The sequence below is a fragment of the Malus sylvestris genome, chromosome 6 (assembly GCF_916048215.2).
Source record: "Malus sylvestris chromosome 6, drMalSylv7.2, whole genome shotgun sequence".
In the NCBI taxonomy this organism is placed as follows: Eukaryota; Viridiplantae; Streptophyta; class Magnoliopsida; order Rosales; family Rosaceae; genus Malus; species Malus sylvestris.
In genome coordinates this window covers 4,607,019-4,614,417 of record NC_062265.1, presented here as the reverse complement: position 1 = coordinate 4,614,417, position 7,399 = coordinate 4,607,019, and the positions used below count along the sequence as shown (strand labels likewise).

General features: G+C 43.9%; 1 long non-coding RNA gene across 1 annotated transcript; it reads right to left on the bottom strand.

The window, feature by feature from the left end:
* Positions 1 to 3,992: 3,992 nt before the first annotated feature.
* Positions 3,993 to 5,009, bottom strand: LOC126625950 (uncharacterized). Its single transcript, XR_007624542.1, has 3 exons — positions 4,683 to 5,009; positions 4,502 to 4,599; positions 3,993 to 4,326 (listed from the first exon to the last, which is right to left on the bottom strand). It is a non-coding gene; the product is annotated as an uncharacterized LOC126625950 (long non-coding RNA).
* Positions 5,010 to 7,399: the final 2,390 nt, after the last annotated feature.

Sequence of the window (7,399 nt, the reverse complement as noted above, 5' to 3'; positions counted from 1 at the left end):
ATCTTTTTTTGAAAGAGAACACTGAAGTCTTCGCCTGGTCATACGAGGACATGCCAGGCATCTCTCCCGATGTCATCTGTCATCGTTTGAGTATTGACCCCAAGATCAAGCCGGTGAGACAGAAGCGAAGATCTTATGACGCTGAACGATACGAGGCAATGAAAGCAGAAGTTGAAAAACTCAAAGGCATAGGCTTTGTCCGCGAAGTCAATTACCCGACATGGGTAGCAAATGTGGTCCTTGTTAAGAAAAATCCGACCAAAGAAAGTCTTTTGCTTCAAAAGGTCTTGTGGAGAATGTGTGTTGACTACACCGACCTAAACAAAGGGTGTTCCAAAGATAGCTTCCCTCTTCCTTTTATTGACAGACTTATAGACTCTACGGCCGGGTGTGAACTCCTGAGCTTCATGGATGCTTACTCAGGATACAACCAAATCCTCATGAACCCTTCGGATCAAGAACACACAGCCTTCACTACCGACAGAGGACTATACTGCTATAAAGTCATGCCTTTCGGCATAAAGAATGCAGGAGCGACTTATCAGAGACTAGTCAACTCAATGTTCGCCGAGCAGATTGGGAAGAGCATGGAAGTTTACGTTGATGATATGTTAGTCAAGAGCAAACATGCTGACCAACACATCACCAACCTATCTGAAACTTTCACTATTTTGAAGAGGTATCGAATGAGGTTAAACCCCAACAAATGTGCCTTCGGCGTAGGCTCTGGCAAATTCTTAGGTTTCATGATTAGCCAACGAGGCATTGAAGCTAATCCCGAGAAGATCAAAGCAATCCTCGACATGAAGGAACCGGTAACTTCAAAGGACATCCAGAGCCTTACTGGCAAGGTGGCAGCCTTAACCAGGTTCATTTCTAAGGCCACAGACAAATGTGCTCCATTTTTTAAAGCACTTAAGGGAAGTAGGAAGTACATTACATGGACTGATGAATGTGCCGAGGCATTCAAAAACCTCAAGGAGTACATGAGTAAAGCCCCTCTACTCTCCAAGCCCGAGGTAGGAGACATTCTCATTATCTACCTATCGGTATCAGCTTCAGCCATAAGTTCCGTTCTCATTCGAAAGGATGGGAATATTGAGCGACCTGTCTACTACGCTAGCAAAGCCTTACAAGATGCGGAGACACGGTACTCTAACATTGAGAAATTGGCTCTGGCATTGGTCATGTCTGCTCGAAAACTCCGCCCTTACTTCCAAGCGCACTCCATCATCGTGCTTACCAATTATCCTCTTCGACAGATACTCCAAAGTCCTGACACTTCAGGGCGAATGATCAAATGGGCAATAGCGTTGGGTGAGTTTGACATCTCCTACCAACCAAAGCCAGCTGAGAAGGGCCAAGCAGTGGCAGACTTCATTGCCGACTTCACATATCCGGTTGACATTGCTTCTACACCTGAAGCAGTGGCTTCATTACCCCCGGAAGCTCAGAAGATAGAACCAACAACCCCAGCATGGAGTCTGTATGTTGATGGCTCATCCAACCAACAGGGCTGTGGAGCGGGACTAGTCTTGACTACACCCGACAAAGTAGCAATGGAGTATGCTCTTCGTTTCAAATTCAAGGCATCAAATAATGAGGCCGAGTATGAAGCCCTTCTAGCAGGATTACGTTTGGCCAAACACCTCGAGGTTAAACAAATTGATATTTTCAGTGACTCCCAATTGGTGGTCAACCAGGTTACCAACAACTTTGATGCTAAGGACAGCTCCATGGCAGCATATCTTGCGCAAACACAACTTTTGCTCAAGCACTTCCACTACCAGATCACCCAAGTTCCTCGAGCGGCAAACAGTCATGCAGACGCCCTGGCTCGCCTCGCCTCGGCTGTGGAAGACAAGATTGGAAGAAAAATTCATGTCGAACTGTTGGCAACACCAAGCACCATGGCCGCAGAGGTATGCAACTTACAACAGGGGGATAGTTGGATCACCCCGATCTATAATTTCCTTGCTCATGGCATCCTCCCAAATGATAAAGTCCAGGCTAAACAAATTCGATACAAGTCTACCCGCTACCTGATCATCAATGATCAACTCTATAAGCGAGGTTTTAGCCTGCCATACTTAAGGTGTCTTACGCCTACCGAGGCGGAAATCGTCCTTCGGGAAATACATGAGGGAGTCTGTGGAGATCATGCTGGATCTCGGTCCCTAGCACACAAGACTTTTCGCCAAGGATATTACTGGCCAACACTCCACCAGGATGCCATCAAAGTATCCCGCTCATGTGACAAATGTCAACGATATGCGGCCATTCCTCATTCCCCTCCAGAGCTTCTTACTCCTATGATCAGCCCTTGGCCCTTCGCCCAGTGGGGACTTGATTTGATCGGCCCAATGCCGGCAGGGAAGGGCAAAGTCTGTTACGCAGTCGTTGCAGTGGACTACTTCACAAAGTGGGCCGAAGTAGAACCCTTGGCAACCATTACTGAGGCAAAGATAGAAGACTTCGTGTGGAAGAACATCCTTTGTAGAATCGGCATTCCCAATGCGATAGTCACTGACAATGGGCGACAGTTTGACAACAAGAGGTTCAGGTTGTTCTGCTCTAAGTTCAACATCAACTTATGCTTTGCCTCTCCAGCTCATCCCCAGTCTAATGGACAAGTTGAGGCCATCAACAAAATAATCAAGTGCACTTTGAAAACCAGCTTGGACAAAGCTAAAGGCTGTTGGCCAGAATTTGTACCCCAAGTTCTTTGGTCATATCGCACTTCATATCGGACTTCAACAGGAGAAACTCCATTCTCACTTGCCTTTGGCACAGAGGCGGTTGTCCCTGTTGAGCTCGAGCAAGCAACATTCCGAGTCCAGAACTACATTCAAAGTGAAAATGACAAACAACTCACCCTCAACTTGGATTTAGTCGAGGAACACAGAAACCAAGCTCACTTAAGGAATGTCGCCTACAAGCAGCGCATCTCCAACTATTATGACTCTAGGGTCAAGCCTCGTTCTTTCAAAATAGGAGACTGGGTCTTAAAGAAAAGATTACTCTGCGACAGAGACCCGAGTGAAGGCACACTTAGTCCAAACTGGGATGGACCGTATGAAGTCATTGGCATCAGTCGCCCTGGCTCTTACACACTTAGAAGCTCCGATGGCAAGACCCTTGGCCATCCATGGAACGCTGATCACTTGAAGTACTACTACAAATAGACTCACGATGTACAAGTGTTGAGCTATAGCCGTTCGGCATCCTATGTAATGAAGGCCATTTGGCAATGAATTCAATAAAGAGGTAATTTAGCCAACTCAGCCCTCACTCTTTTACATTTATAGCAAGCGATGCCGGAACCCTTCTCAATCAGAAAGCAATCCGTCTTCCACAGTCACTACAAAACAAGCAAATGAAGACCGTGTCAAGCGCCAAAAAAAAAAAAAAAAAAAAAAAAAAAAAAAAACAGCTTCATCCAAAAAGCTTCACCCGAAAAGCTTCACCTCCAAAGCTTCACCCACAAAGCTTCACCTAAAAAGCTTCACCCAAAAAGCTTCACCCGAAAAGCTTCACCTCCAAAGCTTCACCCACAAAGCTTCACCTAAAAAGCTTCACCCACAAAGCTTCACCAAAAAAAAAAACTTCACCCGAAAAGCTTCACTTAAAAAAGCTTCACCTACAAAGCTTCACCTAAAAAAGCTTCACCTAGAAAGCTCCCTCTACATACTTTCACCATCAAAGCTTCACCTAGAAAGCTTCATCTACAAAGCTTCATCTACAAAGCTTCACCATCAAAGCTTCACCTAGAAAGCTTCAACACCAAAGCTTCACCTACAAAGCTTCAACACAAAACCTTGCTCCAAATAAACAAATTTTGTTCACAAAACCCAAGATGCCCTTGAACTTGTACAAAAACACTTGGGTAAACATAAACATTTTTTGTTTTACACCCACAAGGGCCCAAAATTTTCCTTCTTATTTATTCACTTATATATGTTCCCAAACATATTATAATAGATCCAACAACAAGCCAAAGTCCCAAGTTTCATAATGGACAAAAGTACAAGCAATTCATCAATAATGAAGGTGCTACAAAAATTGGAATCTGCCCCAAAATAGAAATCCAACCCAAGAGACTTTTTCTCTCTCTCCCTCTTCCGCCTCCTTTCATCTATCAAATTTCTGCAACCTCTGCTCTTCTCCAATGGAGCTGAATTTTAGACACCCTATAGTTCTTGAGCATATGAACAACTTTCAAGAAGGAACCATTTCTGTTTGAGCGACGGAAATTACAGTGTTGAAGCTCCAAACATGATAGTCGGCTTCTTGCAGATTTCGAAGCTGTTGTGATGTTTCGAAGATCTGGAAATATTTAACCGTTAGTTCATCCTGAATTTTTGATATGTTATGAAAGAGTCGATGAGGAACAACTTCAATGAAGAAAGCATACCGATCTGAACAAGAGAAAATGGAGTTTCGAAGCTCACAACAAATCTGACGGGTTGACAGAAAAATAATAACCAGTCATTCATCATACCTGGATTTCTGGAGTTATACTGCTCCGAGGGATCTCAAATTTGGATATGTTGTAGTTCACAAGCTGAGGAACAACTTCAATGAAGAAAGCATGCTGATCTGAGCAAGAGAAAATAGAGTTTCAAAGCTCACAACAAATCTGACGGGTTGACAGACAAATGATAAACAGTCACTCATCATACCTGGATTTCTGGAGTTATACTGCTCCGAGGGACCTCAAATTTGGATATGTTGTAGTTCACAAGTTAAGGAACAACTTCGATGAAGAAAGTATGTTGATCTGAACAAGAGAAAATGGAGTTTCGAAGCTCACAACAAGTCTGACGGATTAACAGAACATTGATGAACAGTTACTCATCATACTTGAATTTCTGAAGTTGTACTACTCCGATGGATCTCAAATTTGGATATGTTGTAGTTCACAAGATAAGGAAAAACTTTCATGAAGACGACTTTGCAATCTGAGCTATAGAGAAAGGTGTTATCTTGCATCCACTCAGGCTGATTAGTGGAAACGAAAAGCAATTCCACCAAAGAAAAGATGAAAAAGAGAGAAAAGCTACTAATTACACTTGATCTTGTCTAGTCAATAGCATGCAGCATCAAACACACAAAAGTTGGAAATATTTTTAGATAAAGCATATACGAATGTGTGACATCGAAACAAGGATTCGTTACTTTGACAAATTAGTAACACGCGAGACACCTCATTCGGCAACTCTCTTCGCCTGAAGACTTGGGGGACTCCCACCATATGCTACTGCACCTTGATACTCGGCAGTCTCACAACCACTCAGTGACTTGGATTTTTCAAGTCTCCAACCGAGAAGTTTTCCTCACTCGGGAAATTAAGGGAACACTACCTCAAACTACATGCTTCACTCACAAAGCTTCAACAATACAGGTTTCAACAAAAGCAAAAATTCAAAGAACTTTATGAAGAAGGCTTTGGTGTATTTAACACAATATGTTGAAATGAAGCAAAGCTTATTTATTAATATTTTCGATAAGCCACAAATATGTACATATACATGAGTCAAAATAAACAAACAAAAGGGAGCCTTCACAAAGGTTGCTTAGGGGAAGTCTCAGCAGTCGGTAGAGCCCCATAAAGAGAAAGCACCGGAGGGTGGTTATCCGGAGCCTCAGTACTTGACAAAACCCCAGAAGGAGGAGGCATTGGAGGTTCATCATTTGAAGCTTCATTACCAGGTACAACCCTAGAGGACGAAGGCAATAAATGCCTTTGGAACAAATCCACAAACCGCTGATGATCAAGTAAAACCTTACCATCAGATTCCTTCATCTGGTCAAGCTTCCTCTTCATGTTTGTAGCATAGTCATGGGCGAGCCGGTGCAACTGCTTATTCTCATGCTTGAGCCCTCTAATCTCCTGTTTGAGACTCATCACTTCAGCAGCCAATGATTCAACTTGGCGGGTTCTAGCAAATAGGCGTTGGGCCATATTAGACACAGAACCTGCACACTGAACACTAAGAGCCAGAGAGTCCTTAACAGCCAACTCATCAGACCGTTTGGAAAGTAGTCTGTTATCTTTGGGAGTGAGAAGGTTCCTGGCCACCACTGCAGCGGTCATATCATTCTTCATCACAGAATCCCCAACGGTAAGAGGACCAGTAGGGGATATGAAGGATGGGCGCCATATGTTGTCTGGAGAAGGCGTGGCTGTCTCTTCTCCAAGGTTCAAGTCAAAACGACGGTCGGAGGGTCCAGACATTTTCAAATGTGTTGAAGAAGGAAGAGGTCAGACAAATCAAGATCTTAGAAGTGCAAGAAATGAGCTTCTACTGGTAGAGATTCAAGTGTGCTGTGGAACTTAATGCCAGCCTCTATAAAAATCTGCACTCGACGGAGCTTCAGAAATCGAAGAGGCGTTTGCTTTCTCAAAAGCTGGGCTGCTCAGAGACCACGAGGGCCGATCTCAGAAATCGAAGAAGCACCTGCTTTTTCAGCCTCGTCAGCACCTGTCACATGCACACTCAGCTTTGCGGAAATTACGGGCAATCTGTCGAAGATTTCTGGTGAAGTAGAAAGCACGTGAATCTTACTGTTCAATCACCGCTCTCCATATGCACCATCAACTCCTCGGGTACCACATATAACTTTGTCAAAGATCTCTGACAAAGTTTAGGCACGAGAATTTCGAAGTTCCAGCTACCCTACTATTACCCATAAGGGTAAAGGAACAGCACCACTGCTTGACAACTGGAAAGTCCCTATGTGTGTCGACCTCCGTGTTTTGCGGCAAGACAGGTTGGCAAGAACGTCCAACCTTTACTCACATTCGAGAAAAGACTCCCAACATAATTACTTTCTCAAAAACCGGAGTAGCACCGCTTTCCGAATCTCGAGAGTCAGATCCTCGACGGGATTGCTTGTTCGAAAACCGAAGAGGCACAACTCTCAGAACTTCGAGAGCCAGATTTCCTTAGATAAAGCTTGTCTGTAATGTTCACACGTAATATCAGCTTTCCAGATACCACATACCACTTTTTCAAAGTGCTCTGACAAAATTAAAACACGTGAAGCTGGCAGCTCCCACTACATTGCTGTGACCAAGAAGGGTAAAGGAATAACATTACTACTTGTTATTGGGAAATCCCTATATACATTGACCTCCCTCCTCAACGGACAGGCAAACCTGCAAAAATGCTCAACCCTTTCTCGCATTCGAAAAGGCACCCTCAACATAACCTCTCGAAATACTCAGCTTTATTTCCCCCCGATAATACCTCAACAAATAAGCCACACCAAGAACAAGAGTATCTCATATCATCAGGGTCGAAAGCAAGAGTATCCCATATCATGCTTTCTCCCTGTCTTTGTCTTTGTCCTTGTCCACACCTGCAGGACAAGGAGAAAGAGAGCAGTCAGTCGG